The sequence below is a fragment of the Falco punctatus genome, assembly GCF_963210335.1.
Source record: "Falco punctatus genome assembly, chromosome: 6".
NCBI classification, from domain to species: domain Eukaryota; kingdom Metazoa; phylum Chordata; class Aves; order Falconiformes; family Falconidae; genus Falco; species Falco punctatus.
In genome coordinates, this window is record NC_137585.1 from 6,446,469 (window position 1) to 6,456,539 (window position 10,071).

Here is a 10,071-nt window from a genome sequence, read left to right on the forward strand (position 1 = left end):
GGGAAGATGCTGGCACAAGGACAGGTCCCCTCTTCCCACTGCTCCCTGTCACACCGGCTAAACGTGCCCCAGTGGCTCTGCGGAGGGGGTAGCAGCAGCCCCCTTCTCACATGGGATGTGGGACCGAGGGGACAGTCTCTCTCCAATGCAAAGTGCAGGACTCAGGAACTGAGCTAAGCTAAAAGCTGAAGGGCAGCTTGGAGCTTCCCTTCCAGAAAAGCTCGTGGCCAGGGAGGGCTGGCCGAGCAAGGTGGGGAGGACAAGCCTGTGGGATGATCCTTCGGGCACCTCACACCACAGAGTGGGCTGGTCCTGCCAGCACCAAAAAAGCCCAAGGAAGGTACAGCAGAGCCTAGGCACAGGGAGTTTGTAAGCAGCCACACCAATGCAGGGGTACACATGAGGGCAGTGAAGAAAGACCCTGCCATCCAGCCATGATCTCTTAGGAGATGTGCACACAGAGCCCCTGCCTGAGACCACCCCTGCTGATGGCAATCAGGGGTCATGAATCTTCCCTCCTAAGAAGACAGCTGGGGCAATTAAAAGAGAAAACACTGGGCACTGACAAAGATTTTTATGGTTTTTAAACACCATAATTATCCTGTGTGACTCACTGCCACACCATATTTTTGCTACCAAGAGGTAAGATAGACTAAAGAAAAATAAAAACGCGGAGTTCGGATGACTCAGGAAATCGCATGCAGCTGTGTTGGGGAAACCGGTGCAGGAGCCCTCTGGTTCCCTCCGGCCCGGCTCGGTGCGGGGCTGGGCAGTAACGCTGCCTTTCCTCCGGGTTTGCCCCCAGCGGGGCCGGGCGCAGGGTCCCCCTGGCCGGGGTTCGGTGCCTGCGGCTGGGGCTGCTCCGGGGGCTCCCTGCTGACCGCCACCGAGTGTCCCAGCGGGCCGGGCAGCGGAGGGAAGCGGGGGACACACACACGTTGCTCCAGGGCCACTGCCTGCGGTGGGACACGTCCAGCCTCATCGCTAGCACAAGGGATGGGGACGGGGAGGTGTAGCAAACGCCACAGCGCACCTACTACCTGAAACGTTGCTTTAAAAATACATTTCCACAACCGTTGCGAGCCCGGGGGACATCAGGCTGCCAGGCACATCACTGCTCTGCCACTTGACACCCCCTGTGGCAGCTGCCTGTGCCCCCCCCGGCCGGAGCCAAGCCCCTGCAGCATCCCTCCCGTGCTGTAGGTCTTGCCTGTGTAGAGGGAAACAGCTGCCTCCTGCTACAGGGGTGCCCGGCTCAGAATGCTCCATATCTCAGCTGTACCTCATCCCTCGGAGCAGATGCAACCATCAACGTTACCTAAACTCCCAAATTTTCAAGCTCTGATGTGGTTAAGTAAGAACGTGCAAAGGTGAGGTCAAGCTGGCCCACCCTCTCAGGTCGTTAAACGACCAACCTGCTCAAGTCATCAAAACTGATGAATGAAAGGACTTTAATCAAGGGAGTCAGCCCTGGGAAACAAAGAGCAGATGATAAGATGATAAGAGCACCGTTATGTAAATTACACAGAAAGAAGTCCCCAAGTGAAAAAGTTCCAGCTGCCAGAGGAGACAAGCTGATAAAACATTAAGTCCTCAAAAAATTAGTTGAAAGTAGGACAAAGGTAATTGTGGTAATGGGAGATGGCGATCTCAGACTCAAACAGCCCCCCAAGAGAGGGCAACCCCCGCGCCTGGGGAGCACACAGAGCTGGCAGAAAGTTTCAGCAGTGCTATCCGAGGGTGCACGCTGATTTGCATTAGAAGCCAGAAACTTGTAACCAACCCTGTGCATGAATGAAAATGAGTATGTAATGTACTGAGAACATGCAAGTACTCTGCTGTATATAACGCGTACCCTCAAGTAACTTGGCGTGCCTGTTAGGAGGAAAGATCCCCCACGTACCTGGCACTGCAATAAACCAAGGTCAGCTTTCTGAACTTTCATTTGGTTTGGAGAGTTTTTCTGGTTATGATTTTTTGGTAACAAGAGCCCCCAAACCTGTTTGTGAGATGTTACCTGTATGTGCAACCTCAGCTCTGGGTTGGGGCACATCAGCCAAACCCTTACATGAGCAGGAGACGCTCCTCCACAGCCCTGGCAAATTTTGAGTTTGAGCTCTAAGCCACAGGAGAATTCAAGTTTAAGAGAGAGAATTTCAACAAAGGCAAAACAGCATTTTCCCCATCCCACCCCACCACCCCCACCCCACCCCTGGTGTACTAGTTCTAGCTTTAACATTTTTGAAAATATTTGTGGCATTAATCAGGCCACTGGCATGGAGAGGTGCTATGTGTAGCATAGTTAAAAGTGGGGAAGGCTAGATAGCAGGTAGCATTGGGCAAGTGATCACTCAGCATTGCTGCAGGAGTACGGCGAAAGCATCACAAGCTTTCAGATGTTAAATAGACTATCTGCTGCTTACCACAGCCAGCCAGCCAAATGCTACAGCTTTTTTTGGCTTTGGGGCATTTTCCATGATGAGACGTTTCCCCCCCCCCCAAAAAAAAAAAAACAACAAGAACCAAACACCAAAAAACAAAACAACCACTTTGCTCTTTGTCACCAGCCACAGGTCACAGTGAGCCACTGAGTGGCTTCAGGGAGCTGTGGTGGCCCTGCTCCTGCCGCACACACAGCCCATGGCACTCGCTCCCCAACCGAGTCCTGGGACAAAACAGCCCCAAAGTCAAACACAAGTACACACAAACTCCTGATTCCTGGCTGTCAAGAGCCTTGGTTTAATAGAAATAAATTAGCCTGAAGCTCCGTAATGCTTGTGCGGCTGCAAGTGCCCTGCAGGTGACTGACAAAGCTGCTGTTTGCTCCTTCAGGAAAAAGCACTTGGTGCCAGGCTTTGGAACTGGAGCAGCATGCAAATGGCAGTGACATGGGAAGACGCAGTTCTGAACGACACCTTAAACTGCTCCTTGTCTTCTAGTGCACTTCAGGGAGACAGAGTAGAAAACCAAGGAGGCAGCAGCAGGTCTCACCATTTTCCGTCCCAGCAGACAGCCCAGAATAGATGTTTACATCAAAAAGTTCACAAGAAACCACAGGTAAAGCAGAGTTTACTGAGGCAGGACTCGGGGCAGGTATTTGAGAGGCTGCAGGAGAGGAAGAGGAGGTTCGCCTTCAAGGCAGACAGAAAGCAGAGGGAGATTTCAGTTCACAGCCAGGGAAATGCGTAAACGCTACATCCACCCCAGCAATTTTCACTTGAGATCATTTCATAGTATGTCTGTATATAGCACCCCAAGTACCTCTGAAAGCTATAATGAGGAGTACCAGAACGCAGTCTAATTTCTTGGCTCACTGTTCGGGCTATAATTCTGTCAGTCTTGCCTCAGCTCAAGTGTTATCGGTGCTTTTAAGTAAAAATGGTTCAGGTGCTTTTAGCTTCATTGCTCTTCTAAGGAAACACGGCTTGTGCAGTCGTACCATTTCTCTGCCCCTTAGCACAGATTTTGAGCCCAGTGGCCCAAACCCGCCAGAGGGAACAGCAGCAATCCTGAAGAAGATGATGTGACTCCAAGCCCCACGCAAACTGGCAGCGTAGGGAAGAGAAAGGAGCAGACCAGGCTTTGCAGCTGCCTGCTATCCCTGCTGAGCTTGCTTGGGACAACTCTCCTGCTCAGCCAGGGAGCAAGAGGAGCAGCCAAGGTTCTGGCAGTAGGAGGAAGGCAGACACCTCAAACCCATGGGAGGGCAGCCCCTACTCCTCCCACTGCTCCTGGAACAATCTCTTCTGAAAGAAGTGGAAATGGGATCTTCTGTTGTCTGTCTTAAAACAGAAACCAAATCTCCTGGAACATTCTTGCTCTACTCATGGGTCACCATGCCTCAGAGCTAGAAAGCCAAAAATTTGGCAGAGGCGACACTCCTGTGCGAGGCTGAAGTGTTTGGTGGGATACTTGGGCACCTCAGCCAGAGGCGATTAGGACACTCCAAGTCCACGTAGGAAGCATGGCATCTCCCTGCATCTTTCCCAGCCACATGGATGTCTGCTGGTCAGTCACATCTCAGCCTGGACAGGAGAGGTGGCCAGAGCCACTGCCCAGTGACAACACCCTGTGGGGTGGTGACACAGGGCCACCCAAGGCAAGAGGCAATTGTAGGTGGACACTGGGGCCAGAGACCAGTCAGTGACAGGAGAGGGCCACCAACAGTCCTCCCAGCTCACCTGCATGCACATGTGTCTGTGTGCAGCCTCTCACCTCAAACATGAGCAGAGGATTAAAAATTCCTGCTAGCTGCGAGACCGGTGTGTTGCTGTGACCAGTGGTTGGGGAAACCGAGAGGTCAGAAAACCAGCACAAACACCCCAGAGCCATGGGCACCAGGCAGCTGGGTTTGAGCAGGGATCCTACGTGTAGGACAGGAAGCATCAGTACTATTACTGACAGTGCCAAGATGCCACAAGCCCTGTCAGATGGAGGAGGTGTGAGGAAGATGAGAGGTGCAGGCACCACAGAAGGAGCTGATGCTGCAGCAGACCTTTGCTAAGGAGGGGTCCTGTATGCTGAGGACCCCCAGGCTGAGGTGGAGGGGAGGAGGGCTAGAAGAAAGGACACTAACTTGAGGAGCAACCATAGCTGTAGCATTTGGGTTTGGTTCACAGAACCCCTCCTCCAGTTCTAATAGAGCAATGGTCCCATAACCAGCCTCCAAGGCCAAGCTGCACGCCCTCCCCGCCCCCAGCCATGGCTGCGGCAGGCACTGAGCAATAACCAGCCTTGCTGAGATTTAGGGCTGCTTCCCTGAATGACTTGACAGCCCCAGCTGCTGAAAGGCTGTGCCTCACGAGAGAGTATGGCAGAAGTCCAGCAGCAGCATCCATCACAGACCAGACGGGTCCATTTTCCAAGGTGGGAAGGAGGGACAGAGGTAAGGACAGCCCTGCAGTGTCACAGCACTATCAAAACTAGCCAGCTGCAACAAGACTTTTCTTACCATCCCAGCCCAGGTTAACTTCAGTAAGTAGTTCCCACGCCTTGCCCCAGCACAGCCACTGATCCCCCAGAAGATTTCAACAGTTCATCTACTGTTCATGCTGTTCCTTCATCCTCTTCAGGCCAGTCCACCCTGCTTCTTACCGCTGCTGTATCCTTCTCCTTGTCTCTCCTACATCTAGGGCACTCTCTCCTCCCTCTGCTTCTTCCAGGTCTGTCTTCACTCAGTGCTCCTCTTCCTCACCCCTCAGAGCCATTTAACTACTTAGCAGGAACCAGCCACAGCTGCACATTATCCACGGCAGCCAACCCTCCGCCCCTGAAGCCAGCCCACAGCTGTATGTTATCAATGATAATTAACTGCCTTCATTCCTCTACACTGCAGTTCCACAGCTTCTTTGCAGGAAAACATAAACAGGTTTCCCTGGAGGGCAGCACGGTACATTTGAACACTGATGCCCTTTTTCTCCCATATACATTAGGTCTCCAGCATTTTTCCCCATGTGTCTCCTGGAACTGCCCTCCTGGCCAAGCCCCTTGGGCTCCCTGCCCACAGTGGAGCTTGTGGGGAGACACCATGAGGTGCGGTACAGCAGTATCATCCCCTGGTCCCCTCCACAGCCCTTCCTCTGTCAGGTGGCCCTGCAGAAGTCACCCTCCTTATTTTTAAAAGCCCCAGCTCCTAGGAAACTAACCGCAGCAGGATCCATCCTTTTGCGGACATGCTGCAGAACACGTGTTCTGACATGACCAACCTTTAATGAAAGGAAAATGGGATCAAAACAGTAATTTTAAAGAGGGGCTTGGCAGGATACTGGCTTTATCCGATCAGCCTGCTTTATGGGATACAGAGCCTGAAGTCCCAGTTCTGCCTAATAAAGAGAGCTCCTATACCCCAGATTATGCCTTAGGTGAAGCAAAAGAAGGACTTGGACCCAAAAGATCTAGGCTAATACCTAACCACTGGATGAGAAAGAGAGTTGTTATGCTAACACCTACCCTTGTAGTATTATTTTGCTGTATAAAATCTGCTGCCGATGTGATTTACATGACAAACATTCCCTGCAGGCTGAGCTGTGTGCTGTGCAGGTTCGGGATGTGGCCACCTCTTTCCAGACTGCTGGAAGAGGGAACAGGGAAAGTAAAGGCTGAGCAGAAGGGAATCAATATCGGCAGGATCTGAATCTCCTGTGAATCTTGACACGAGCCGCGGTAGCTTCCTCTCATTTCTCCAAGGAGTCTGTACTAGTTCTGCAAGCTGCCGTGCATACATTATCATGAAGCTGCTTGAGCTCCTTTTTGGTCTCCGCTGCGAAAACAAGTGAGTTTTGTAAAAACATTTAAAGCAATCAAGGCGGAATAGGCGTATCCTACTTAGATGGTATGGATATGAACTTAAATTTCATCAGAAGCCTGCAGGTTGTGCCAGCCAGGAAAGCTCTGTTTACATCTAGCAAGCAAGGTTATTTTCACAGCAGCACAGGGTAATTCAGGTTGGGAAGGATCCCCTGGAGGTGTCTAGTCCAGCATCCTGCTCCAAAGAGGTTCAACCATGAGGTCAGATGAGGGCTTTATCCAGTCAGGTCTTGAAAACCTCTGTGGATGCCGAGTAGTTTAACGATGCTCACTGTCAGGGGGGGCGTCCTGGCTCGGTGGAAGGTTGGCACGTGTTAGACACTGCACCTCAAACACCGGCTATAGTAACAGCAACCGTGGTGTGAAAGCCCAACAAATACCATTTGCAAACAATCCTTAAAGCCGCAGGAGCACAGGGGACTAGCAGCCCAGCCAGGGATGGCAAGGTGGGCAGTGAGGAGCTGGGGAAGGAGCAGTGGTGGGGAAGGACGAATATGCTGGGTGAAGCCATCAGGAGTTTGGGAACTGGAAAGGGTGCTGAGGCTGTGGCTGGAAAGTGAAGGAAAAAACACGAGCATGAGCTGGAGAGACACAAGGGAACAGGATAGCACTAACACTCCCTGGACAAACTTGGCACAGAGGAAAATTGGGACTGATGGGCAAGGAGATGGGGAAAAATTAAGAGGGAACACTGAGATTTATCCAAGTTATTTGAAATCTTTACCAAAGAGCTTGGGGACATGCAGGACTGAAAAGAAGAATCCGACGAGTTTGTGTTGGAAGTGAGGGCAGAGAAACAGGCTAGAGGGGATCCAAAGGGAATGGGCCAGGTTTGGGAACCAGGGACTCTCTCAACTTTCTGCACACGGGGACGGAAAGCCTGTGATGAAGCTGGAGACCCAGCAGTTTGAGCAGTCTTTGCTGTTCGGATACACCTGTGAAACCTGCTGCTACATCCTCTCATGCTGAGTTCCCACAACTCACTACTGACTGGTTTCTCTGCCATGCTCCAGCAATACCATGGTGTCACAGCCAAGGCCTGCAACTTGTTTAACTGGGCCACATAGTTGATTTTGGGGTAGGAAGAAGGAAAAGACTTTATAAGAGAGGCACTGCACTAAGCACTATATTAAAGAAGTTGTAATGGTAAAGAAAATAATCACTGCAAACATCACACTCAAGATTGCCTATGCACTTTTAACTCAGCCCCATCTCTGTGTGTGGTACAATCTAATCTACATTAAATGATTATACGGATTATTACCTTGCTCCACAAGACCTCTGCCACACAGCAAACACAAGCAAGTCATGAAGTCCCTACCCCAAAGAGCTTCCGGTCTCAGGAAAACCAGCCAAGGGGGTGTGAAGGGAGCCACCCCGGGGAGGGAGCACAGGTGAGAACGAGCTTAAATAGAGCAGCAACATTTACAGCTAGATTTTTTTCCCCCCTCAATTCAGAGTAATATGAAGAAAAGAGATAAAACTAATCAAAGCAAAAAACAAGTCTCACACACTCCTACTGTCCATCTGTCTCATTAATCTGAGCAGGTTGATGCCGCAGACCGCTCAGGACCAGAGGAAGGTAAAGAGCTGGGGCATTTGCAGTGGCTGTCTCTGGGGTTGGGGGGTAACATGGATCAAGGGGTGAGGGGGCTCCTGGGAGAAGCAGCACACAAGGCAAGGCAACAGGGAAGGTTTCAATGCTGGAAGATAAAGCTGTGGATCAGAACAACCGTGCTTTTATGGGTAAAGCACTGGATTCCCCCAGCTGAATTCCCCCTGCCCTAGAGGAGGGGGGCAGGTGCAAGGTAATGCCTCTTCATCGATCCGGGGTGAGCTGTTATACTGAACAGATGGCATCAGTAAAGCTGTATCGCCGTAGTGCCTCCCAAGCGTCCTAGAGCTGATGTGAGCACCTTGCCGGCCACAATCCTTCAGGAATTGCCTACAAACAATCTGCATTTAAAACAGAAGCTAAAATGCCTGCAGCTCTTTGCAACTCTCTAGCCCCGCTGCGAGCAGCCATCCTCACCGGCCATCCACACCCGGCCCACGACTCCCACAGCCCTCGCTAGACAGAACAAGCATCACGGTCTGTGCTTTTCCCTCCAGTTTTAATCACAGGAGTGTGGGTGTGTTGGACTCTTCCCAAGCTCACAACTAAAAAGCCTCTGCTGGGAATGGGTGGGAGGGCTTCCCCTCTTCCTTGACTGCTCCAGGCACAGTTAGCAAATGCATTTCCCTGGAGGTGAGCAGTATGGGACAGATGACAGAAGTTCAACCGTGCGCATAGAATATAAATATGGTAAATGTAGTTTGTGTCACACCATTTTGGAGCTCAGAAGGGGACAAGGGGGCTGTAAAACCCTTCATGGGTCATTTGGTCCATAGCCTGGCAGCTATATCCTCCACCACACCAAGGACACCTGCAAATGTGTCACGTGTAGGGACTAGGCAGTGACTCATCACACTCATCTAGTACCATCCACCAGCCTGCCTCAGGGTAGTCACAGCCTTGGTTAAAGGTGTTGGGGCTCATTAGTCCCCGTCAAGTCCTGTGTGAGCACTTCCAGCATCCCCAGCCAGGCTAAAGCTGCTACTCTCACACCTTGCGCGTACGAGTGCTCTCTACAGCACTTCTCCCTTCTACCTCTCTCATCCCTGGAGAGATTACCTTGGATAGCTGTGATCAGGAGAGGCCATCCAGGGCAGCCAGTGTCCCAAGGCTCCCTTGTTAAGGTAACTGATTTCTTAAAAATAAATAAATAGACTCTGCTCTCCGCAGCATCTCCTCTTCTTCTTGCCCACCTACAAGTAAGTTAGCCCATGGCCACCCTGACCAGTGGGTGCATAAAGGGGAAGAGCCCTTTCCCCTCTCTCTGCTGGGGCTGCAGTGCTGCTCCTGAAACTCTTGCAACCCTGGGAAGGGAGCCCCCAGCCCCACCGCTGAGGTTCCCACGCCCTGGGAGCCCTGCACAGCCCAGCCCTGAGGCCCACCAGCATCATTAGTACCCACAGAGCCCACCCAGGGACCACCGTCCGAGCAGAACTGGGCTCAGAGGCCTGACCCCAGAGCTCAGGGGACGCCGTGGCTGGGTGACGGTGGCTGTGGTCCCGCTCTGGTCCCGGTGGATGCGCCACGCTGTGCCTGCAGGCAGCGCTCCCGGGACAGGGACACTTCCCCAGCATCGCTCTCCTTCCCGCCTCCCTCCCCCGTTACCCAGCACTTTTTAATCTCAGTTTTAAGGGAATTTATTTTCAGATTTTTTTTTCAGTTCTCTGCCTTTTTAAAATCATCTCTGCTTTGATTTTTTTTTTTAAACTAACAACTTTTAAAGCGTCATTTTTTTATCCCAAGCCGCACGCTCATTGTCTCCCGAAGGGCTCTGCCTGTTTGCCTTCACCGGAGCGTGGGCAGCTCCCCCCGCTCCCCCCCGACCGGCACCCCGGGGCCCAGCCCTCGGCCCGGGTTCGGGGTTCCCATCTCCCCCCTCCTCCTGCCGGGCAGAACCAGGTCAGCCCCTCCGCAAAGCACCCCCTTGCTGCGGGCCCCGGCTCCAGAACGAGCCCAGACCCCTCTGCAGGGCCCTCTGGGAAGGGGCGGGATGGGGCGCGAAGCCGCCGGCCCTGCCACCCCCCTCCCCAGGACACGGCGGGGAACCGGCCGCTGCCGCCGGCGGGGCAGGGGCAGGGGCGGGGGCGGGCGGGGGGAGGTGCCCAGCCCCGCCCAGCCCCGCCCACCTCCGCCCCGCCCCGCCCCGCCCC